Consider the following 26,808-nt stretch of genomic DNA (forward strand, 5'->3'; position numbering starts at 1 on the left):
TTTAGATAATCTATTAGATAAGATGTTTGCTGTTATTTTATAATGGGTGTTTAATAAATAAATAGGTCTATATGATGTTGGTTTTAAAAGGTCTCTATCTTTTTTTGGCAATACTATTAAAATAGCTGTTGAAAAAGATTCTGGAAGTTTATGAGTTCTTTACGCTTGATATATTAACTCCATAAAAGGAGGAATTAATAAATCTTTAAACTTTTTTATAAAATTCAGGTGGAAAACCATCTTCTCCTGGAGATTTATTACTTTGAAGTGATCCCAAAGCTTCTTCAACTTCCTTCAATGTAAAAGGCATACCTAATCCCTTCTGTTCTTCTGTATTTAATTTTGGAAGAGTTATTTGTGATAAAAATTCTTCTATCTTAACGTCATCATTCTTTGATTCTGATTCATACAACTCAGAATAAAAATTCTTAAAAGCCTCATTAATTTCTAGAGGTTTATAAGTAATTTCATTCACTTTTGTTCGAATTGCATTTATTGTTTTAGAAATCTGATCTGTTTTTAACTGCCATGCAAGAAATTCACCTAGTTCATAATATCTCTGTTTAGTTCTCATAATTGCTTTTTCTGTTCAATATGTCTGGAGTGTATTATGTTTTGACTTCTTATTAATAAGTTGCCTTCGTTTTTCTTCTGTCATATTTCTTTGAGATTCTTTTTCTAATTTTATAATCTCTTTTTCCAATTGATCTATTTCTATCATATATTCCTTCTTAATTTTAGAAGTATAACTTATTATCTGGCCTCTCAAATATGCTATCATTGCTTCCCACAATATAAATTTATCATCAACTGAATGTAAATTTGTATCTAAAAAGAACTGAATCTGCTTTTTCATAAAATCACAAAAATCTTGACGTTTTAGTAGAATTGAATTAAATCTCCATCTATAAATTGATTCCTCTTTATCTATCATTATCATTGTCATTATTAAAGGAGAGTGATCAGACAATATTCTTGCTTTATATTCCACATTTTTCACTCTATCTTTTGATAATAGGAAAAAAATCTATCCTTGAATATGTTTTATGTCTATTTGAATAAAATGAATAATCCCTTTCTTTTGGATTGATTCTTCTCCATATATCAATCAAATTTAAATCTTTCATCAATGATAGAGTTAATTTTGCTACTTTTGATTTGTAATAGCCTTTGTTGATCTATCTAAAACTGGATCTAAACAAAATATTAAAATCTCCACCTATTAATATTTTATCATGTGCATTAGCCAAATTCAAAAAGACCTCCTATATAAATTTTACATCATTTTCATTTGGTGCATAAATATTCATAAGAGTCCATAGTTCTGAAAAAAATTGACAATGTATAATTAAATATCTTCCGGCCGAATCAATTAATATATTTTGTATTTTAATTGGTAAATTTTTATTAACCAAAATTGCAACTCTTCTTGCCTTTGAGTTAAGTGAAACTGCAATAACATTTCCAACCCAGTCTCTTTTTAATTTCTGATGTTCTATATCCGTTAAATGAGTTTCTTGTAAGAAAGCTATTTCTATTTTCATTTTTTTATTATATGTTAAAATTCTTTTTCTTTTTATTGGTCCATTAAGCCCACTAACATTAAAACTTAAAAAAATCAATAAATTAGTCATTATTTTTATTTATGTCACTCCAATCTATAATAATACCTAATCTTTCAACTTTCATTGCATCCTGGGAAATCTTTTTAGAAGACACCATGTTGCTATGTGGGTCCCCACCAATCATCCAGGCAAAACAATAGAAGAAAAATAGAAAATAAAGAAAAAAACAAAATATTCCCTTACTAATGTTGTGAAAGAAAAAAAAAACACAACATTACCCCCCTCTATTGTACGGGTCATGGCAATCGCCATGATTACACACGTGAATCCCGTAGTAACCGATTCAAAGCTCCGCAGCCCCCCGCAACATAAAAAATATATATAAAAAAACATACTATTCTCAATTAATATTTCTAAAATTTTACTTTTCTCCCTTATATCGTCCTTAAATGTCCATCAGTTCCATTTGCTTTCTCTGTCTTCGTCTTTAATCATTACATTTAGAAATCGCTACGTTTAATTAACGAAGAGATGGAAGTTTTTGTGTAAACACCTCCGCATATTGATAATCAGAAAAAAATCTTTTTCCTTCCTCCAAAATATTTATCAGTGTTGCTGGGTGACGCATTAAAAACTTATAACCTTTTTCACATAAAACATTTTAGCTGGATTAAATTCTTTCTTTCTCTTCAAAAGGTTATAACTTATATCAGGATAAAAAAGAACTGGTTTCTCTGCTATCATCAATGGACCATTTCTTCTTTTAGCACCCTGGGCAGCCGCCCTCAAAATCTTTTCTTTATCCTGGTATCTTAAACATCTTATCAAAATTGATCGCGGATTTTGATCATCTTGAGATCTTGGTCTTAAGGCTCTGTGCACCCTTTCAATCTCAATTAAAGTTTCTTCTCCCATTTCCAATTTCTCAGAAATCCATTTTTGAAAAAAAAATTATTGGGTCTTCTCCTTCGGTACCTTCTTTAAGTCCAACAATTTTAATATTGTTGCGTCTACTAAAATTTTCAAGCTTATCAATTTTTCCCACGAGTTGTTTTCTTTCTGATGTCCAGGCATCATTATCATCTTCCATCTTCTTCATTCTTCCATCCATTTCTTCCATTTTGACGTCCAAATCTGTAATTTTCTTTTCCATTTTTTCCTGTTTCTTTGCCATTTTATCAAACATAGCCTCCATATTTGTTATTGTTTTCTTTAATTACTTTTTGGTTACATTTAATTACTTTTAATGCATTTAATTTATGCATTATTTGCCTCAAAATCTTTTTTGTATTTTCAGAGGAACTTTCATCTTCTTCTTCTTCTTCTCCATCTTCGTCTGATTTCTCCATCTTCGTCTGATTTCTCCAGAGAGTCCGCCTCTCTCTCAGACTCGATTCACTGTCGGTTTCAGTCGTTGCTGGGTTTTGTAGTTCTGTTTGCTCTCTTTTGCGCATGCTCGTTCCTTTACGCTTGCGCAGTTCTCGTTGATCTTTTCCTTTAGAAATGGCCGATGCTGCCGCAGTCTCCTTTTCTGTTTCACCGGTGGTGTGTTGTACCTGAGTCCGCGGTTCTTCAGTAGAAGTAGGCCTTGATTCTGTTCCAACTTGAGCGGTCTTCGCGGTAGCAGTTTTCTTCGTCCTCTGTTTATGAGGCATAGCTTAAAACAATCCAAAGTAATTGATAAGTAACCTTAAAAAAGTATTAATTATCTTTTCTTCACTTAAACATTAATTTATTAACTTTTTTACGGGAGGGCTGAGTTCCAGCGTCCCAATCCTACGTCCTCACGTGACTCCCCCCCCCCTCCCCGGTCTTCATTTCTGATCCAGTCCTTGGAACAAGCATGCTCTGGAATTCAGGAACAAGGAACAGTGATTCTCCCTCTGCCCGTCTGTGAGTCAGTCATTGAATCATTAACCCCTCCACACCGTCCCATCACACACTCCCGGTGTCAGACGCAGAGGGAATCTCACTCCACATCGTCCCATCACACACAACCGGTGTCAGACACAAAGTGAACTTCCCTCCACACCGTCCCATCACACAATCCCGGGGTCAGACACAGAATGAATCTCCCTCCACACCGTCCCATCACACACTCCCGGTGTCAGACGCAGAGTGAATCTCCCTCCACACCGTTCCATCACACACTCCCGTGGTCAGACACAGAATGAATCTCCCTCCACCCCGTCCCATCACACACTACCGGTGTCAGACACAAAGTGAATTTCCCTCCACACCGTCCCATCACACACTCCCGGGGTCAGACGCTGAGTGAATCTCCCTCCACCCCGTTCCATCACACACTCTCGTGGTCAGTCACGGAATAAATCTCCCTCCACACCGTCCCATCACACACTACCGGTTTCAGACACAAAGTGAATTTCCCGCCACACCGTCCCATCACATACTCCCGGGTTCAGACACAGACTGAATCTCCCTCCACACCGTCCCATCGCACACGCCCGGTGTGAGACACAGATTGAATCTCCCTCCACACCGTCCCATCACACAATCCCGAGGTCAGACACAGCGTGAATCTCGATCCATACCATCCCATCACACAATCCCGGGGCCAGACACAGAGTAAATCTCCCTCCACACCGTCCTATCACAATCTCCCGGGGTCAGACACAGAGTGAATCTCCCTCCACACCGTCCCATCACACCCTCCCGGTGTCAGACACAGAGTGAATCTCCCTCCACCCCGTCCCATCACACACTCCCGGAGTCAGACACAGAGTGAATCTCCCTCCACACCATCCCAGCACACACTCCCGGGGTCAGACATAGAGGGAATCAACCTCCACACCGTCCTATCACAATCTCCCGGGGTCAGACACAGAGTGAATCTCCCTCCACACCGTCCCATCACACCCTCCCGGTGTCAGACACAGAGTGAATCTCCCTCCACACCATCCCAGCACACACTCCCGGGGTCAGACATAGAGGGAATCTCCCTCCACACCGTTCCATCACACACTCTCGTGGTCAGTCACGGAATAAATCTCCCTCCACACCGTCCCATCACACACTACCGGTTTCAGACACAAAGTGAATTTCCCGCCACACCGTCCCATCACATACTCCCGGGTTCAGACACAGACTGAATCTCCCTCCACACCGTCCCATCGCACACTCCCGGTGTGAGACACAGATTGAATCTCCCTCCACACCGTCCCATCACACAATCCCGAGGTCAGACACAGCGTGAATCTCGATCCATACCATCCCATCACACACTCCCGGGGCCAGACAGAGTAAATCTCCCTCAACACCGTCCTATCACAATCTCCCGGGGTCAGACACAGAGTGAATCTCCCTCCACACCGTCCCATCACACCCTCCCGGTGTCAGACACAGAGTGAATCTCCCTCCACCCCGTCCCATCACACACTCCCGGAGTCAGACACAGAGTGAATCTCCCTCCACACCATCCCAGCACACACTCCCGGGGTCAGACATAGAGGGAATCTCCCTCCACACCGTCCCATCACACACTCCCGGGGTCAGACACAGAGTGAATCTCCCTCCACACCGTCCCATCACACCCTCCCGGTGTCACACACAGAGTGAATCTCCCTCCACCCCGTCCCATCACACACTCCCGGTGTCAGACACAGAGTGAATCTCCCTCCACTCCGTCCCATCACACACTCCCGGGATCAGACACAGAGGGAATCTCCCTCCGAACCACCATGAGAGGCCTTGTTGAAAGCTTTTCAAATTCGACTAATACAATATCCAACCCGGGCTTCATCAATCAACCATTTTTCATAAACAATGTGATCAGGTTTGTAAACTATAATCTCACCCACACAAAGCCATTTTGCAAACCTCAAAAAAATATGCCTTTACCGATGTGAGTTGAGTCTATGAGTAAGAATTAATGTAAAGACTGATGCACGAGTCAACCATTTACCGGACGTACAAAAAAGCTGGATGAGCTCAGCAGGGCCGGCAGCATCAGTTGAAAAAAGCAGTCAATGTTTCTGGTCGAGAACCTTCGTCAGGTCTAAAGAAGCAGGGGGCAGGGGCCCTATGAAGAAGATGGCGGAAAACCAATCAGAGGAAAGATCAAGGGGTGGGGAGGGGAAGCAGGGAGGGGTTAGGCAGGAGAGGAGAAGACGTTATCTAAGGGAAAAGCACAATGGGTTGTTGACCCCACCAGACCACCACACCAGCCTCCGGAACCAGCATATTATCCTACGCAACTTCCGCCACCTTCAACAGGACCCCACCACTAAGGACATCGTTCCCTCTCTACCCCTCTCTGCTTTTCGCAGGGATCGTTCGCACGCATCTATCCGAACTTCTCTTAAATATTGAAATCAAACTTGCATGCAACACTCATTCTGGCAGCTCGTTCCAACACTCTCACAACCGTCTGAGTGAAGAATTTTCCTTTCCTGTTCTCCTTAAACTTTCACCCATCATCCTTAACTCATGCGCTCTGGTTGTAGTACCTCCCAACCCCCATGGAAAAAGCCGACTTGCATTCACCCAATCACTGGGACTTCACCTCTGCAGGGGTGATCGATACCAAAGGGATAGTTTGCATCTTCACTAGAAAGGGGTGGTGGTCAGTATCCTGAGGTTCTGCGCTGTTTTTTCACCACACGTTTTCTGACAAACGATCATCACAATTGGCAAACAAGAGGAAATCTACAGCTGCTGGAACTTCGAGCAACAAACTCAAAATGCTGGAGGAGCTTCGCAGGTCAGGCAGCATCTTTGAAAAAAAAAGTACTTCTTCTGTTAATGCTGTCTGGCCTGCTGAGTTCTTCAAGCAATTTGTGTGTGTAGACCATCGTACGTTATAGTCTGTAACTTCCTTTTGGAATTGAAGACAATTCGATGTGGCTGAACCGAGGCGAGATAGCCGATCCTTTGCTGAGAGCAAGGAAGACACAAGCTTCGATCGGTGTCAGCACCGTGCGAAAGCCAGTTGCAGGTGCTGAGGTTTGGGCAAGATTGAGTCTGTGTTTTACTTTAGTAGCAATGTTAGATCTGTGAAGGGAGCACTGGTCTGAACTGCCCAGAGAAATTACTCTTGCCAATGGAACTGTTTTGAACGCTGACATTAAATTTCTTATAATGGACTGCACGAATCCTAATCTCTGAAACAACTTCACGAGAATGAGTGTGAAGTCCGTTATTGCATCTACGGGGTAATGGGATCAGATTTAGCTAACTGTACGGACAATAGCTATGTCACCAGTAATATCACAACTTCTGCTGATGGCAGTTACAGATTCGGCTGGCAGGCTGAACAAACGCTGTCAAGGGGTTATTACAATTCGGCATATGTAGTACCAAATAAATACCATCTGCCAGCGTTGAAGGATGAAGGAGACTGAGCAACGTTACTGGATTGCAGTGTTCCTGTTCTGGGACCGTGGATAGACATGAAAAGCCAGAGAAAGCAGCACCTCCTAGTGGCCCCATATTTTAATTCCGCGTCCCATTCCCATTCTGATATGTCTATCCACGACTCCTCTACTGGCACGATGAAGCCACACTCAGGTTAGAGGAACAACACCGCATATTCCGTCTGGGTAGCCTCCAACCTGATGGAATGAACATAGATTTTTTCAAACCCGTTAATAAACTTCCTCCCTTTCTTAGCCCATCCCTGATCGATTTATTCCCCACCCTCCCTTTTTACGGAGACACTAATCTTACCTCCACTAATGCCCACCTTTAAGTACTCACCCTGGCATTTTAAAGCTGCACCTTGTCATATTTGATACTTGCACCCTGGGTAAGTGATTCTGCTTGTCTACGCCTCTCTTAGTTTTATAAAGTTCTACCATTTCACCTGTCAGCCTCCTTCACTTCGTGGAAAACAGTCCAAGTCAGTATGATCTTTCCTTGTAACTGAATCCCGCGGTCCATGTAACATTCCTGTGAATCATTTTTGCATCGTTTCAGCTGAACCACATCCTTCCTCTCGTGGTGACCAGAACTGCACAGGGTACTCCTGGTGTGGTTTCATTATTGATTTGTACAACTGTAATATGATATCCCAGCTCCTCTCAAAGCCTTTTGCCGATGAAGGCAAGCATGACGTGCACCTTCTTCACAACCTTGTCTACCTGTGTTGGCACCTTCATGAAATTATGTACCTGTACCCCAAATCTTTCTTTTCGTCAACAATCCTCAGGAACCTATTATTCTCTGTCTGTGTCATAACCTGCTTTAACTTTGCAAAATCCATCATTGTGCATTTGTCTGACACTGTAACAAAACCTCTCTATTTCTCTACAGCAATAAATATCAATGAACCATTCACCTCTGAACCTTGGTCATATATGATTTTATGAACCACTCACTACACCCATCTCTACTTCGTTGTGCAGGAGAACACATTGACGCCTCTCTATTTCTCTCATTGACAATTTATCTCTACATAAATAATTGTCTGACTTTTGTTTCCTCCTGCTTCTCTGCATGCCATCACACTTTACCACATTAAGCTTCATTTACCAAGTATTCTTCTCACCAGCTTCCCCATGTCTTGTTGGAGAGACCAGATGTTCAAACACAACACGTCCCCTCATCACGTTCCCCATCATTGACACCGTGGATTCCGCACTTTCTGCCCTTTCATCGGGTCATTAATATCAATAAGTCATTGATGATCCCTGGAAAACTCCACCAATTATATCCTCCTTACACGTTATTCTGTCTCAGTATGATAACCTGACTTCAATCAATATTAACACACTTCCTTCCCAGCACAGAGCTCTTGTCTTGTGCACTTGCCTTACATGTGGTAAATGCCCCTGAAAGTACAAAGACACACTTCTCCAACTTCCCCTATAAAGTCTCAAAACTCTGGTATCACACAAAATGCTGGTGGAACGCAACAGGCGAGGCAGCATCTATAGGGAGAAGGGCTGTCGAAGTTTCGGGCCGAGACCCTTCGTCAGGACTAACTGAACGGAAAGATAGTAAGAGATTTGAAAGTGGGGGGGAATTCAAAATGTCAGGAGAAGACCGGAGGGGGTGGGGTGAAGCTGAGAGCCAGAGAGGTGATTGGTAAAAGGGTTACAGAGCTCGAGAAGGGAAAGGATCATGGGACGGGATGCCGAGTGAGAAGGAAAAGGGGAGGGGAGCACCAGAGGGAGATGGAGAACAGGCAGAGTGATGCGCAGAGAGAGAAAGAAAAAATAAAGGGAGAAAGGGGAAAAAAACTAAATATGTCAGGGATGGGGTAAGAAGGTGCATTAACGGAAGTTAGAGAAGTCAATGCTCATGCCATCAGGTTGGAGGCTAACCAGCTGGTATATAAGGTGTTATTCCTCCAACCTGAGTGTTGGGTGAAAGGTCTCGGCCCGAAACGTCGACAGTGCTTCTCCTTATAGATGCTGCCTGACCTGCTGTGTTCCACCGGCATTTTCTGTGTGTTGTTTTAATATTCAGTAACCCAGGTTACAGGGTCCAAGACCAGCTTCCAGATGGACAGGGTGGTGAAGAGGGGTTTGGAACACTGTCCTTCAGTCAGGGCACCGAATATAGAAGCTGGGAAGAAATGGTGCAGATGTACACCACGTTGGTTTCGCCGCATTTTGCAAATAGAGTTTAGTTCAGGTCGCCCTGCTGTATGATAGACACCATTCCGCTGGAAAGAGTGCAGAGGAGATTTACTGGGATGTGACTGGATCTCAAAGGACTGAATTGTGAAAGGTGTTTTGGACAATTTTCCCTGGAATGTCAGAGAATGAGTGCTGGTATTGCAGAGGTGTATTGCAGTGAGGGTCGAATAAAACAGTCTTTCTGCCAGTGTTGGGGAATCAGGAACCGGAAGGCATTGGTTTAAGAGGAGATCTAATAGGAACCTGAAGGACAACATTTCCAAGCACAGGCTGGTCAGCAAATGGAATGAGCTACTGGGGGAGTGGTTGAATCAGGTACATTGAAGCAGTACTCGGACAGGCTAATGGGAAGGAAAGGTTTTGAAGGATATGGGTCAGAAGGTGGGAAATGGGACAAGGACGGAGGATAACATTGTTCATAATATCGTTGTGAGGCGGTTACAGACCAGAAGCTCAGATGGGAATTTTGGTCAGTGTGGACCATTTGAGCTGAAGACTTGTTTCTGTGCTGTGTGAATCTGACTGTAAACCCTCTTGGTTTAGTTCAATGACATTAAACTTTTCTAAATGACTTGTCATTTCTTCACAGATTATAGACTCCAGTACAGTTACCTACTTTGTTTTCCTTTCTCTTCCACCCTTCAGCAATGGTTTTCAGCTCCACTGGGACCTTTCTGTAACAGTGATTTTTGACAGATTCCAATGTCTCTACTTTCTCTCCAGCCTTCCTGTGAAACCGTCTGGTGCAGGTCGTTGGGAACTGGATATTTTTGCTTTTAGTCCCATTAGTTTATCACCCCTGATGGTGATTGCTACACATTATGGCACAGCATTGAAATGTCACCGTTAGATATCTGTAGGATGTTTGCTGTGTCCCCACTGAAAACACTAATGGAAATTATTGAGTTAACTAATCTGTTTTTCCTTGATATTTTTATCTTTTGTCGCATCATGAGTTACTGGAAAAATCCCGACTGTTTTGTCCACCCTGTCGTTGCCTCTTTGTTTGTTCTCTGAGTTAATATTTACCTTGAACTCTTTTAACCACAGACTGTTGTTTGCTCCCTGTGATTCCTCTGTCTGATCGGGATAAATGTCGGCTCTAACGAACCTTCTCCTTAAACATCTGCCACTGCTCATATTCAGGATCCTTCACCGCAAGAACTCTCTGTAATACCACCTCTTTACACAGATTACAACTGAAATGGCATGTTCCTGGGTAAATAAACTACTGTATGAAACTGTCTCTGACCATTCCACAAATTCCTCTTCCACTGAACCAGTCTGATTATTTTAATCAATAAACAAACAGAAGCAAACACACAGAGAATGTTGGAGGAACTCAGCAACCAGTCGACAGCTCGGGCTGGGAACCTTCATTCTGATTAAAGAGAAAGAGACAAAAGCCAGAATTAGGTGATGGGGGAGGAGTAGAAGGACAAGTGAGTGCGGGAGGGGTCTGGTTTCTGGAGGAACGATTATGTGAAGAGCTGAGTGACAGGCAGAAAAGGCAAAGAGATGAAGAGAAAGGAATCTAACAGGAGAGACGCAGGACCACGGGATTACACAAAAGAGATGGAGAGCCAGACAGAATTGATGAGGAGGTCATGGCGGTGCGTGAGGGGAAGTGAAGGAGTAAAAAGCCACCAGAATGGGGCGGGGGGATCCGAAGGAACGCTGAGGTGGAGTGGGCGGAAGAAGCACAGGATATTCATTTCTTGAATTTGAAGAAATCAAAGTTCATGCCGTCGAGATTGGAGGCTACACAATCGGAATATGAGTCGTTGCTCATTCAACATATACTTGGCCTCATCGCAGCAGGAGAGGGGGCCATAGTCAGACATGCTGTTGATGGCCCTCCGCTGGTCAGGTTCGACCATGGATATTGTACCTTCGCGGATGAAAGTCAATATGCAAGTCAGGGTAGTACGATACATAAAGCAAGCTGTTGCCCATGCAGGGGTGAATGCTCTCCACGCAGCTGATGAATCCAGAGCAATGGTCGAGACCGATGCAGTCAGGCACCAGAGGTGTCGCAGAATTAGCGGTGTGTCTCGAAGTAGGGATGACCGTCTCTAATGACATTTGAAATATTTCTGTCACAGCCCTAGCTGTATCTACACTAACTTCCCTCAAGGTCCAAGGGAAAATCCTGTCAGGACCCAAAGGCTTTTGCCATTTTATATTCGTTAAAAGCGCCAGTACTTCCTCTTTTTTACTCATCATAGTTTCCACAACTACCATACTTGTTTCCCTTATCTTACACGATACAATTTACTTCTCCTTATTGAATACCGAAGAAAATAAATTGTTCAAAATCGACCCCATCTCTTTTGGCTCCACATATAGCTGTCCACTCTGATTCTCTAAGGGACCAATTTTCTCCCTTACTATCCTTTTGCTATTGATATAACTGTAGAAACCTTTAGGATTTATTTTCACCATACTTGCCAAAGCAACCTCGTATCTTCTTTTAGCGTTTCTATTTTCTTCCTTAAGAAAATTTATTTATATTCTTTATATTCCTCAAACACGTCATTTACACCATGCTGCCTATATTTATTATAGATCTTTCTCTTTTTCGAAATAATCTTCCAATGTCCCTTGAAAACCATGGCTCTCTCAAACATCTCACACTCTCTCATACCCGGACTCCAGCACCATCAATACTGGTTCAAAAGACCATGTAATGGCCCCCCGTCGATCTCGGCTGCCACAGCAACCCAGGGCATATTCAAAATCCGGACTCCAGCACCATCAATGCTGGTTCCAAAGACCATGGAATGGCCCCGCCGTCGATCTCGGCTGCCACAGCAACCCAGGGCATATTCAAAACCCGGACTCCAGCATCATCAATGCCAGTTCCAACGACCATGGACACCTTCAACGCAATTGCGCAGACCCCAACTGCGACTCCAGCCTTGAACACCAGGCCGGGTCTTCACGTGCAGCGGTTGTGACTCCTGTCTGACCTTCCCCAAGCACCACTCTGCATTCTCCTCTCCCTCAATCCCATCGTCAGCTCCTGGACCCTCAGAGGCTCCACCTTCCTCTCACCCTAATCCTCCCCTCTCCACCGACTTCACCAGCCTCTCCCCTGTGATCTTATCTCTCACCCGTGCCAGGAATTTACCATCCCCTCCGACATTCAACTCCCTGAGGCAGAGTGCTCTGTCCTCAGTAAAGACCTCATCTTTGTGCTCCTTCGCCCACACCTCAGCGAGTTCGACGTACGCCATGATGCTGAACTTTTCTTCCGCCGGCTCCGTCTACGAGCCTAATTCTTCGGCAAGGACTCCCACCCCCACCGATGACCCGTCTTCAACCAAACTCCTCTTCATCAACACCCCGCTCTGGTCTTCTGCCTGCTCTGGATCTCTTTATTGCTAGCTGCTGACGGAACATCAACCATCTGGACTTCCACTTGTTCCACTTCCAACCTCACTTCTTCCGAAAGCTCTGCTCTCCGCTCCAACCCCAAACTCAGTATCAAACCCGCTGATAAGGGGGCGCTGTCGTGGCCTTGTGTACTGACTTCTACATGGCCGAGGCACAGCGACAACTCACTGATACCTCCTCTTACTTACACCTCGATCATGACCCTACTAAGGAGCACCAGGCCACTGTCTCCCACACCATCACCAACCTTGTCAGCTCAGGGGAGCTCCCATCCCCTGCCACCAATCTCATAGTTCCCACACCCTGTACTTCCCGTCTCAGCCTCCTGCACAAGATCCACAAATCCACATGCCTGTCCAGGTAGACCTATTGTCTCAGCTTGCTTCTGCCCCACCGGACTCATTTCTGCGTATCCTGACACTGTTTTATCCAACCTTGTTCAATCCCTTCCCACCTATGTTCGTGACACTTCTCATGTTCTGAATTTTTTTCAGTGATTTTTAGTTCTATTGCCCCCCACTGCTATATTTTCGCCATAGACGTGCAGTCCCTATATACCTCCATCCCCCACCAAGAAGGTCTTAAAGCTCTCCGATTATTTTTGGATTCCAGACCAAACCAATTCCCGTCTATCACCACTCAACTCCGTCTAGAGGAATTCGTTCTCACTCTCAATAATTTGTCCTTTGGCTCCTGCCACTTCCTCCATACCAAAGGTGCAGCCAGGGGCACCCGCATGGGTCCCATCTACGTCAGCCTTTCTGTTGGCTTTGTGGAGCAGTCCATGTTCCAAGCCTATACGAGTATCTGCCCCCCTCTTTTCCTTCGCTACATCGACGACTGCATTGGTGCTGCTTTCTGCACGCATGCTGAACACGTTGATTTCATTAACTTTCCCTCCAACTTCCATCCTGTTCTCAAATTTACCTGGTCCATTTCCGACACCTCCCTCCCCTTTCTTGATCTTCCTGTCTCCATCTCTGGAGACGGCTTATCTACACATATCTTCTATAAGCCGACTGAATCTCACAACTACCTGGACTATTTGTATTCCCACCATGTCTCTTGCAAAAATGTCATCCCCTCTTCGCAATTCCTGCGTCTCCGCCGCATCTGCTCTTGGGATGAGGATTTTCATTCCAGGACGAAGGAGATGTCTTCCTTTTTCTATATACCGTCTGGGCAGCATCCAACTTGATGGCATGAACATTGACTTCTCTAACTTTCGTTAATGCCCCTCGCCTTCTTACCCTAGCCCTGATTTAGTTATTCCCCCCCCCCCGCCACTTTCTGTTCTCTCTCTGTCCATCATGCTGCCTGTTCTCCATCTCACTCTGGTGTTCCTCTCCACCTTTCTTTCTCCCTAGGCCTCCCGTCCCATGTTCCTTTCCCTTCTCCAGCCCTGTATCCCTTTTGCCAATCAACTCTCTAGCTTTTTGCTTCAACCCACGCGCTCAGGTCTTTTCTTATATTTTTGCATTTCCCCCTCCACCTCCTATTTTCAAATCTCTATCTTTTCTTTCAGTTAGTCCTGACGAATGGTCTCGGCCCGAAACATCGACAATGCTTCTTTCTATACATGCTGCCTGGCCTGCTGCGTTCCACCTTCATCTTGTGTGTGTTTCTCGAATTAGCAGCATCTGCAGATTTCCTTGTGTTTACATTGATTTCTTACAATTTTAAAAGTAAGGTTGCTATTAATTGATACCAAATTATTCAAAGGAAAATGTTCATTCTTATGAAAATTTATTTTATGTCCTGAAAACTGGCAAAAACAGGAGAATGAAGGAAATACGAAAGATAATGAGGTCTTAACATTAAAAATATAAAGCAAAAGGTCATCGGCATAATGCAAAAGTTCTAAAGAAAGGGCATATTTGACACAGCTTTGTGGACCAAGGAGCCTGTATTGTGCTGTTGCAATTCTATGTTCTGTATGTTCCTATTCTACTTGTTTCCTCAACACTACATGCCCTTCCACGAATCTTTCTAACATCTGAAACTTGGCAACACAACCATCTATTCTATCATATAAGTCATTATATACAGCAAAAAAAAGAAGTGATCCCAACACCGACCACTGTGGAACACCACTGGCCACTGGCAGGTAACCGGAAAAGGAGCATTTTATTCCCAATTGCTGCCTCTTACCAATCAGCCAATGACCTAACAATGTTAATCACATTCTAGTAATATCGTGGGCTCTTACTTTGGTAATCAGCCATCTGTGTGGTAACTTGTCAAAGGCCTTCCTAACGTCCAGATAAACAAAATCCGCTGCATCCCATTTATCTATCCTACTTGTATTCTCCTCAAAGAATTCCAACAGGAAGACGTGAATTATTCAACGAGTAAATAAATAGACTCCCAGAGATAGTGCTTAGCCGATGACGAATTATTTTGACACAACTAAAGCATCCATTTATCACTGACTGAAGAGTCGTGGAAGTTTGAAGATTGTCACCATCCAGACTTTAGGTGATCCTAACCCTCTGTGCAATTCCCAATCTACAATACAAGGTCAGCAATATTCATTTGTTACTGAAAGCTTGGAGCCATAAAAATGTTAACATTTAACATTGAATCGGATAGAACACCTGATTCATAAAGGTTTGGATACAGGAGGAAGTGGTTTATGATGAATGTTAAATTGTGCCAATGCTTAAAATAAGGGATAGCAAAAAATAAAGGCCTGAAAGAGGACCACAAGCTTTAGGTTTGGAGGCCATTGTGCCTCAATAACCCCGAGCTCTATGTTGTCTGGAGACAGGGGCTTCCGCTTTGGCTCTCGGCAGTATCAGCCGTACCAAATAGGTCAATAAGTAAAGGCCAGGCTAAGAGAGGTCCACGGGTCTGGGCGTTCAGCCAAGGAATAACAACTCTGACTGGTAAGACCAAACTGCTCCAGAAACAGCAATGAAGAATTATTCTAGATCTGAGTGTAAGACTTCTCCTCAGTCTCCACGTGGGATGTGTACTGGACTGCACTGAAACCCAAGAGGAAGCTACTGACATGGTGAAGAAAGCCCTGACCACGGCCAGAGAAGGAAGACATTTATTTCTGCCCTAACTGTCAGTAGTGTAATTGGCAGAAAATATAAATAAAATAGTTGCACTTGGACTTTTAGCATTTTTCATTCTCAAATTATAACAGCTCAGAAGTGGTAGTCGGATGCAGCAAATTGAAGTACTTTATTACACAGAAGGAAACAACTCCAATGTCATGATGAACATCCTCTTATCATTAGTCGTGTGCTCTGAATCATTCACCAGGAAATGCTGATGGATATTTGCCATACGCACACATACTCATTGCAGAAATCAAAATCATATTTCTGGAGGTGTATTTCCTTAGCATCAGCTTGGCTTACAATTGAGACTGGATACAATTGGAAAGGAAGCTGAAATGTTTTCTCTGGAACACCAGAGACTGAGGCGGGATCAGATAAAAGCTTATAAGATTAAAAGAGGCACAGATAGATTAGACAGGGAGTATCTGTTTCCCGTGGTTGAAATGTCAAATACCAAAGGGCAGGCATCTAGAGTGAGAAGGCATGGGTTCAAGGGGCACATGAGAGGTAGGATTTGACTCAGAGAGTTGTGGATGACTGGAATGCATTGTTCTTACGAGCTCTTAACAGATCTTTACTTACCAAACGGTTACCTGCTGTGTTCTGGACAGCTATGTGGGAATATGCATCTCAGACTTTAGCACATATTTTCCTGTGAATTGACAAGAAACAAAGAACAGTGAATTCAGCTTGCAGCTCCGTTATCTCAGACTATTGACTTTGTTGCCCATGGAAGAATTCCACAGCATGCTTTCTGGAGTGCTGTTGCACTGAAAAGGGTTCAGGTATGAGGACAGGTGACAGAAAATAGTTGAGAGAATAACACACGCCAATCCTCATGGAGGGATCAGAAATTAAATGAGGGAGCTAAGTTCCTGGGTGTGAAAATATCCGAGGACCTAACCTGGACCCAACATATTTATGCTGTGGTAAAGAAGGTATTTCGGCGGCTATATTTCAATAGAAATTTGAGTAGATTTTGAATGTCACCAAAAACGCTATACTTTCTTGGAAGCTTGACAAAATTTGACATGTTAGCTGAAACATTTACAAATTTCCACAGTTGTTTGTTAGAGAGTATATTGACTGGTTTTCTCGTGGCCTGATATGGAAGCATCAATGCCATTGTACGGAAAAGCCTGTCAGTAGTAGTAAATATGGCCCAGTCCGTCATTGGTAAACCAAACCCACTAATCCCTCCTACCTACACCATGTCCAAATCCCTCCATCTTTCTGCATCAGATCACCTCTCAGTCTCTGGAGTTGCAGTGAAAACAACTATTTTATTACCCCTCTTGTGATAGTACACACCCTTTAACTGAGGCAGCATCCTGGTAAACATACTCTGCACCCTCTACTGAGCCTCCACATCCTTCCAAGTGTGGGGCCACCAGAACTTTATGCAGTGATCCTGACGTGGCCCAACGAGAGTTTTACCAAGTTGGAACATGAATTTTGAACTCAGTACCTGGACAAATAAATGAAAGCATTCTGTAAGCTTCTCTGAAGCAACATATCAACCTTTGTAGCTACATTCAACTAGCAATGAATGGGGATGCCATGATCTCTGCTCAGCAACACTCTAAAAGACCTTGTCCATAACAGAGTTCTGTCTCTTTGCATTTGCCCTGCAGAGTTGCAGTTCCTCACATTTCTCTGGGTCAAATTCCATCTGCCATTTCTCAGCCTATATCTGCAACTGATCTATATTTTGTTGTATTTATTGCCACTCCCTTGTACTATCCACAGCTCCGTCAATCCTGGTATCATCTGCTAATTTACTAACGAATCCATCTACATTTTCATCCAGGACATCTCTTATGCGAAAGCCAGTACTGACTCCAAACAGCCAATTCCTTGCCAACCACATGCATCTGAATTTTCCGGATTACCATCCAAAAAGACTTTGCCCAGCGCCTGAGTAAAATCAATGTAGATACACGCACTGCCTACCCTTATCAAGCTCTATGTAAATAGCTTCTATTTGGATAAACAAGTTTGCCAAGAATAATCAATTGAAGGTGACCATGAACAAACAGGTCCTGACTCAGTGTCGTCAGTTGGGGGTCGTATGTCCGCACTGTCCCTGGGATCAAATCCACATATTTAGACATCAAAGTTAACACTATTGCTGCCAGAAGAACTGAGAAACAAGATACACTTAAACATCATCCATAACATTTCCAATCTGTTGAACCCATTTCCCTGCAATTTAGTGAAAGACTGTCTATAGCCGTAGTTATGTGACTTGTCAGGACCTCAGTCCGAGCATGATTCAGCTGTACCCTGTCCAATCAAATCATCTCCATTCCTCCCCAAAAGTGGGACCAAAGTATCATGAATATCAGCAATCTTCCTCCAGTCTTTGAGGCACAATTTTAACTCCCTAATCTAATTGATCCTGTAACAAGCGCACGCACTTTACATAACAATGCAGAGTATATTAACCTTTTGATTCTGATTCCTATATTTATTTCTTAGCTGCTTAGCAGTCACTTTTCAGTGGTTATCCTATTTGCTGGACTCACCTGGACCAGGACCACTGATCATTTTTTTTCTCCCACCCCAAATTCCTCCGCAGTTCAGATGTGATGCCCCAAATCTATTATTTACTTATTTATTGAGATGCAAGATGGAACAAGGACTTCCATCCCCTCAAGCTGCGCCACCTAGTAAACCAAGGTACAAGCTGTGTAATCACAGGACAATTTGTAATGATCAATTCCCAAGCCTATCGGTCTTTGAACCGTGAAAAGAAACTCGATCAGTCGGGAATATCCCAAGCAGTGGATGTAAAGAGACTCCGAGCATGATGGGACTGGAATTGTTCTCCAAACTCCGGAACGTCCCAGTCGCCCCACTCTTTGAGAAATGTGAAAGGCAGAAGATAGGAAACAAGGGACCAGATAATCAGACTTTAGTGGTAGGGACGATGTTGGAGTTGATTGTAAAGGATGTGGTTTAGGGATTCTGGGAGGCACGAATAGCTTGTCGGAGGCATGGTTTCCTTGAGAAAACCATGCCTGACTAATCTGTTGGAATTCTTTGAAGAAAGAAAAAAATAAGATAGACAAATATGTTGATGTTGTGTCGATGTAGATACGTTGATGTTGTGGACATAGATTTTCAGAAGGCTTTTCACAAGCTGCCACACATAAGGCTGTTTAACAAACTATAAACCCATGGTATTATTGAAAAGATACCAGCACGGATTCAAGAAGTGCTGCTTAGCAGGAGGAAAAGAGCGGGGAGAATGGGATCCTTTTCTGATTCATTACCCTGACTATTGGTGTTCCTCATGGCTTTGTGTTGTGACCAATTTTTTTTTATTATATGAGAATGATTTGAATGATGGGATTGATGGACCTGATGGAATTGATGGCCTTGTTGCAAAGTTTGCAGACGATACAAAGAGAAGTGAATCGGCAGGTAGATTTGAAAGAATAGGGAAGATACAGAAGAATTCGACACATTAAGGGAATGGTCAAATAAGTGGCAGATGAATCCAATGTTGAGAGGTTTATGGTTGTAAACTTTGTTAGAAGAAATGAAAGTTTTACTGCTTTCTAAATGGAAATAAATCATAAAAATCTGAAGTGCAAAAGCATTTGGGATTCCTGTGCAGCATTTGAAAACTTAATTTGTTGGTTGATTCTGTGGTCAGGAAGGTAAATGCCGTGTAAAATTTTATTTCAAGAGAATCAGAATATAAAACCGAGGATTGAATGTCTTGTAATATGAAGAGCATTTAGAACATAGAACATGGAAAACTTCCAGCACAATGCAGGTCCTTTGGCCCACAATGGTTTACCGAACATTTTTTTGAATTTCGAATTTACCCCGGATTACACATAGCCCTCTATTTTTTTCTAAACTCCATGTTCCATCCCAGGAGTCTCTTCAAATACCCTATTGTATCCTCCTGCACCATTCCACAAACTCATCACTCACTGCTTAAAATACTTACCCCTGACATCTCCTCTGTATCTACTTCCAAACACCTTCAAAATGTGCCCTCACTCATTAGCCTTTTCAGCCCTGGGATAAGACCTCTGACTATCTGCACAAACAAAGCCCCTGATCATCTTATACACCTCTATTATGTCACCACTCATCCTTCGTTGCTCTGAGAAGAAAAGGACAAGATCATTCAATCTATTCTCAATGGGCATGCTCCTCACTACCGGGACCATCCTCGTAAATCTCCTCTGCACTCTCTCTGTAGTCTCCACATTCTTCCTTTTGTGCAGCGACCAGAACTGGACACAGTATTCCAAGTGGGGTCTGACAGGCGTACTATATAGCTGCAATATTAACCTCTCGGCTCTTGATCTCAATCCCACAGTTGGTGAAGGCCAATGCACCGTATGTCTCATCAACCACAGTCAAACTGAACAGCAGCTTTGAGTGTCTTATGGACTTGGACCCTCTGTTCCTCTGTACAGACAACCAAATAAAGAAATGTTCCTCCAAACCATGGTGCACTCAGAAAACATATACCCACAAAGCACAGCACATAAAACACACCATTATCACAAATAAATGGCTAAAATAAAATTCACAATACATGCAGTGGGCAGCACGGGTGAATTGTAAAGAGTAAACAGTAAACAATAAACAGCTCACATTGCTCGTGATGAGACCTTGGTGGTGCGAGGATATTTATTAGGTTCTCAGCCTGAGGGAAGAAGCTGTTACCTGTTACCCAGTCTGGCAGTCGTAGACCTGATGCTCCAGCATTTAATTCTTAAAGATTGTGGGTGTCAAAGAGATTGGCGGATGTGTGGTGAGGTGTAGAAGAGGATATTTTAGGTCCGAATGTAAATGTCTGGGTCAATACGAGTGGCATTCAGATCTGTCACTGAAAGGGTAGCGATGAGCGTACTGGAAATATAGGTGCAGCAGATAAACACCAGTAACATTTTTAAACCTGATGTGGATGTAAGGCAAAGAACACCATGAATGTATCAAGTTCAGACAGTGACCAGCCTCTGATCTCTGCTGGATAGTGGAACAGGTTTAGTAGTCCCACAGGAAACACTGAGATTCTAAAGTGTTTGAGATTATCACTCATCATTCTCTCAAAATCTACATTATGCAAGCTGTCCTCTTACTACAATTTTTCTCTGGAGAACCTGCTCAGAATGGCCTAGGACAATTCATCTGGGTATGTTTCCATCTTGGCCCACAGACACTTCATAACGCCAGTCCATGGGGTTAATTCAGTATTAAGCCCGAAAGCTGAGTGCTGCTTACTATATATAAAGTCACACTCGATAACGGAGTCAGCTCACAGGGGAGCTGGAAGCACCAGTGACAGTAGATCAGTTTGACAATTGATCCTCTGCACTGGTTTGCCAGCTGACTGCACATCAGCTGGACTCGAAGAGCACAGGGCCAGTTCCAGAGCGAGCTGCTGCTCTGCTGACATCGGCAATCAGTGAGGAGCTTTTTCCACAAACTCAGTGTTAAAGATTCATCGGCTGAAAACACATGTCCACTATTACAAAAAGAAAATAATCTGAACTACTTAATAAAATAGATTTGGAGAAATATACTGCACAGAAAACAGGCACTTCAGCCAAACACATCCACTCTGAGCAAGTTACCTGAATGAGCTTCTTATTTGCCCTCAATGACCCTCTAAACCTTTCTAATCAATGCACATGTCCAAATGTCTTCTAAATGGTATAAACATGTCTATTAACTTAGTTTGTACTTAGTAAATCTGAGATGAATTTAGCCAGGGGATTTCCCAGCTTGTGAACTGGGAAGATCTGTGGAATGTCACTCTCTCTTTTTGGACTCTATGGAAAGTCTATGGTCTATGTTAGACTATGGTCATAGTCTAAAGTCTATGGAAAGTCTATGGAAAGTATTCTCCTGGAGATTTATTACTTTGAAGTGATCCCAAAGCTTCTTCAACTTCCTTCAGTGTAAAAGGCATACCTAATCCCTTCTGTTCTTCTGTATTTAATTTTGGAAGAGTTATTTGTGATAAAAATTCTTCTATCTTAACGTCATCATTCTTTGATTCTGATTGATACAACTCAGAATAAAAATTCTTAAAAGCCTCATTAATTTCTAGAGGTTTATAAGTAATTTCATTCACTTTTGTTCGAATTGCATTTATTGTTTTAGAAATCTGATCTGTTTTTAACTGCCATGCAAGAAATTCACCTAGTTCATAACATCTCTGTTTAGATCTCATAATTGCTTTTTCTGTTCGATATGTCTGGAGTGTATTATGTTTTAACTTCTTATTAATAAGTTGCCTTCGTTTTTCTTCTGTCATATTTCTTTGAGATTTTTTTTCTAATTTTATAATCTCTTTTTCCAATTGATCTATTTCTATCTTATATTCCTTCTTAATTTTAGAAGTATAACTTATTATCTGGCCTCTCAAATATGCTATCATTGCTTCCCACAATATAAATTTATCATCAACTGAATGTAAATTTGTATCTAAAAAGAACTGTATCTGCTTTTTCATAAAATCACAAAAATCTTGACGTTTTAGTAGAATTGAATTAAATCTCCATCTATAAATTGATTCCTCTTTATCTATCATTATCATTGTCATTATTAAAGGAGAGTGATCAGACAATATTCTTGCTTTATATTCCACATTTTTCACTCTATCGAGTATTTGTTGATAATAGGAAAAAATCTATCCTTGAATATGTTTTATGTCTATTTGAATAAAATGAATAATCCCTTTCTTTTGGATTGATTCTTCTCCATATATCAATCAAATTTAAATCTTTCATCAATGATAGAGTTAATTTTGCTACTTTTGATTTTGTAATAGCCTTTGTTGATCTATCTAAAACTGGATCTAAACAAAATATTAAAATCTCCACCTATTAATATTTTATCATGTGCATTATCCAAATTCAAAAAGACCTCCTATATAAATTTTACATCATTTTCATTTGGTGCATAAATATTCATAAGAGTCCATAGTTCTGAAAAAAATTGACAATGTATAATTAAATATCTTCCTGCCGAATCAATTAATATATTTTTTATTTTAATTGGTAAATTTTTATTAACCAAAATTGCAACTCCTCTTGCCTTTGAGTTAAGTGAAACTGCAATAACATTTCCAAGCCAGTCTCATTTTAATTTCTAATGTTCTATATCCGTTAAATGAGTTTCTTGTAAGAAAGCAATATCTATTTTCATTTTTTTATTATATGTTAAAATTCTTTTTCTTTTTATTGGTCCATTAAGCCCACTAACATTAAAACTTAAAAAATCAATAAATTAGTCATTATTTTTATTTATGTCACTCCAATCTATAATAATACCTAATCTTTCAACTTTCATTGCATCCTGGGAAATCTTTTTAGAAGTCACCATGTTGCTATGTGTGTCCCCACCAATCATCCAGGCAAAACAATAGAAGAAAAATAGAAAATAAAGAAAAAAACAAAATACCCCCTTACTAATGTTGTGAAAGATAAAAAACACAACATTACCCCCCCCCCCTATTGTACGGGTCATGGCAATCGCCATGATTACACACGTGAATCCCGTAGTAACCGATTCAAAGCTCCGCAGCCCCCCGCAACATCAAAAGTATATATAAAAAAACATACTATTCTCAATTAATATTTCTAAAATTTTACTTTTCTCCCTTATATCGTCCTTAAATGTCCATCAGTTCCATTTGCTTTCTCTGTCTTCGTCTTTAACCATTACATTTAGAAATCGCTACGTTTAATTAACGAAGAGATGGAAGTTTTTGTGCAAACACCGCCGCATCTTGATAATTAGAAAAAAATCTTTTTCCTTCCTCCAAAAAATTTATCAGTGTTGCTGGGTGACGCATTAAAAACTTATAACCTTTTCCCCATAAAACATTTTTAGCTGGATTAAATTCTTTCTTTCTCTTCAAAAGGTTATAACTTATATCAGGATAAAAAAGAACTCGTTTCCCTGCTATCATCAACGGACCATTTCTTCTTTTAGCACCCTGGACAGCCGCCCTCAAAATCTTTTCTTTATCCTGGTATCTTAAACATCTTATCAAAATTGATCGCGGATTTTGATCATCTTGAGATCTTGGTCTTAAGGCTCTGTGCACCCTTTCAATCTCAATTAAAGTTTCTTCTCCCATTTCCAATTTCTCAGGAATCCATTTTTGAAAAAAAAATATTGGGTCTTCTCCTTCGGTACCTTATTTAAGTCCAACAATTTTAATATTGTTGCGTCTACTAAAATTTTCAAGCTTATCAATTTTTCCCACGAGTTGTTTTCTTTCTGATGTCCAGGCATCATTATCATCTTCCATCTTCTTCATTCTTCCATCCATTTCTTCCATTTTGACGTCCAAATCTGTAATTTTCTTTTCCATTTTTTCCTGTTTCTTTGTCATTTTATCAAACATAGCCTCCATATTTGTTATTGTTTTCTTTAATTACTTTTTGGTTACTTTTAATTACTTTTAATGCATTTAATTTATGCATTATTTGCCTCAACATCTTTTTTTGTATTTTCAGAGGAACTTTCATCTTCTTCTTCTTCTTCTCCATCTTCGTCTGATTTTTCCAGAGAGTCCGCCTCTCTCTCAGACTCGATTCACTGTCGGTTTCAGTCGTTGCTGGATTTTGTAGTTCTGGTTGCTCTCTTTTGCGCATGCTCGTTCCTTTACGCTTGCGCAGTTCTCGTTGATCTTTTCCTTTAGAAATGGCCGATGCTGCCGCAGTCTCCTTTTCTGTTTCACCGGTGGTGTGTTGTACCCGAGTCCGCGGTTCTTCAGTAGAAGTAGGCCTTGATTCTGTTCCAACTTGAGCGGTCTTCGCGGTAGCAGTTTTCTTCGCCCTCTGTTTATGAGGCATAGCTTAAAACAATCCAAAGTAATTTATAAGTAACCTTAAAAAAGTATTAATTAACTTTTCTTCACTTAAACATTAATTTATTAACTTTTTTACGGGAGGACTGGGTTCCAGCGTCCCGATCCTATGTCATCACGTGACGTCCCCCCCCCCCCCTTCCCGGTCTTCATTTCTGATCCAGTCCTTGGAACAAGCATGCTCTGGAATTCAGGAACAAGGAACAGTGATTCTCCCTCTGCCCGTCTGGGAGTCGGTCATTGAATCGTTAACCCCTCCACACCGTCCCATCACACACTCCCGGGGCCAGACACAGAGTGAATCTTCCTCCACACTGTCCCATCACACAATCCCGGGGTCAGACACAGAGTGAATCTCCCTCCACACCGTCCCATCACACACTCCCGGTGTCAGACGCAGAGTGAATCTCCCTCCACACCGTTTCATCACACACTAACGTGGTCAGACACAGAATGAATCTCCCTCCACCCCGTCCCATCACACACTACCGGTGTCAGACACAAAGTGAATTTCCCTCCACACCGTCCCATCACACACTCCCGGGGTCAGACACAGAGTGAATCTCCCTCCACACCGTCCCATCACACACTCCAGGGGTCAGACACGGAGTGAATTTCGCTCCACACCTTCCCATCACAAACTCCCGGGGTCAGACGATGAGTGAATCTCCCTCCACCCCGTTCCATCACACACTCTCGTTGTCAGTCACGGAATAAATCTCCCTCCACACCGTCCCATCACACACTACCGGTTTCAGAGACAAAGTGAATTTCCCGCCACGCCGTCCCATCACAAACTCCCGGGGTCAGACACAGACTGAATCTCCCTCCACACCGTCCCATCGCACACTCCCGGTGTGAGACACAGATTGAATCTCCCTCCACACCGTCCCATCACACAATCCCGAGGTCAGACACAGCGTGAATCTCGATCCATACCATCCCATCACACAGTCCCGGGGCCAGACACAGAGTAAATCTCTCTCCACACCGTCCTATCACAGTCTCCCGGGGTCAGACACAGAGTGAATTTCCCTCCACACCATCCCAGCACACAATCCCGGGGTCAGACACAGAGTGAATCTCCCTCCACACCGTCCCATCACACAATCCCGGTGTCAGACACAGAGTGAATCTCTCTCCACACCTTCCCATCACACACTCCCGGGGTCAGACACAGAGTGAATCTCCCTCCACCCCGTCCAATCACACACTCCCGGGGTCAGACACAGAGTGAATCTCCCTCCACCCCGTTCCATCACACACTCCCGGGGTCAGACACAGAGTGAATCTCCCTCCACCCCGTCCCATCACACACTCCCGGGGTCAGACACAGAGTGAATCTCCCTCCACCCCGTCCCATCACACACTCCCGGGGTCAGACACAGAGTGAATCTCCCTCCACCCCGTCCCATCACACACTCCCGGGGTCAGACACAGAGTGAATCTCCCTCCACACCATCCCAGCACACAATCCCGGGGTCAGACACAGAGTGAATCTCTCTCCACCCCGTCCCGTCACACACTCCCGGGGTCAGACACAGAGTGAATCTCCCTCCACACCGTCCCATCACACACTCCCGGGATCAGACACAGAGGGAATCTCCCTCCGAACCACCATGAGAGGCCTTGTTGAAAGCTTTTCAAATTCGACTAATACAATATCCAACCCGGGCTTCATCAATCAACCATTTTTCATAAACAATGTGATCAGGTTTGTTAACTATAATCTCACCCACACAAAGCCATTTTGCAAACCTCAAAAAAATATGCCTTTACCGATGTGAGTTGAGTCTATGAGTAAGAATTAATGTAAAGACTGATGCACGAGTCAACCATTTACCGGACGTACAAAAAAGCTGGATGAGCTCAGCAGGGCCGGCAGCATCAGTTGAAAAAAGCAGTCAATGTTTCTGGTCGAGAACCTTCGTCAGGTCTAAAGAAGCAGAGGGCAGGGGCCCTATGAAGAAGATGGCGGAAAACCAATCAGAGGAAAGATCAAGGGGTGGGGAGGGGAAGCAGGGAGGGGTTAGGCAGGAGAGGAGAAGAAGTTATCTAAGGGAAAAGCACAATGGGTTGTTGACCCCACCAGACCACCACACCAGCCTCCGGAACCAGCATATTATCCTACGCAACTTCCGCCACCTTCAACAGGACCCCACCACTAAGGACATCGTTCCCTCTCTACCCCTCTCTGCTTTTCGCAGGGATCGTTCGCACGCAGCTATCCGAACTTCTCTTAAATATTGAAATCAAACTTGCATGCAACACTCATTCTGGCAGCTCGTTCCAACACTCTCACAACCGTCTGA

At 42.7% G+C, this 26,808-nt stretch overlaps 2 long non-coding RNA genes across 4 annotated transcripts in view; one reads left to right on the forward strand and one right to left on the reverse strand.

Annotated features, from left to right (window-relative positions):
• Nucleotides 1-26,808, forward strand: part of LOC132390136 (uncharacterized) — a 68,864-nt gene that overhangs the window by 9,748 nt on the left and 32,308 nt on the right. The gene's annotated exons all lie outside the window — the stretch shown is intronic.
• LOC132390135 (uncharacterized) overlaps nt 1-26,808 on the reverse strand; it is a 74,815-nt gene that overhangs the window by 4,540 nt on the left and 43,467 nt on the right. The window contains exon 1 of one of the 3 annotated variants that reach the window (XR_009510795.1): nt 10,196-10,328. The exons of the other annotated variants lie outside the window; for them this stretch is intronic. This is a non-coding gene — a long non-coding RNA (uncharacterized LOC132390135). Of the gene's footprint in view, nt 1-10,195; nt 10,329-26,808 lie in introns of those variants that run through there. 3 annotated transcript variants of the gene reach the window in all.

Source organism: Hypanus sabinus, unplaced genomic scaffold (genome assembly GCF_030144855.1).
Source record: "Hypanus sabinus isolate sHypSab1 unplaced genomic scaffold, sHypSab1.hap1 scaffold_782, whole genome shotgun sequence".
Classification (NCBI taxonomy): Eukaryota; Metazoa; Chordata; class Chondrichthyes; order Myliobatiformes; family Dasyatidae; genus Hypanus; species Hypanus sabinus.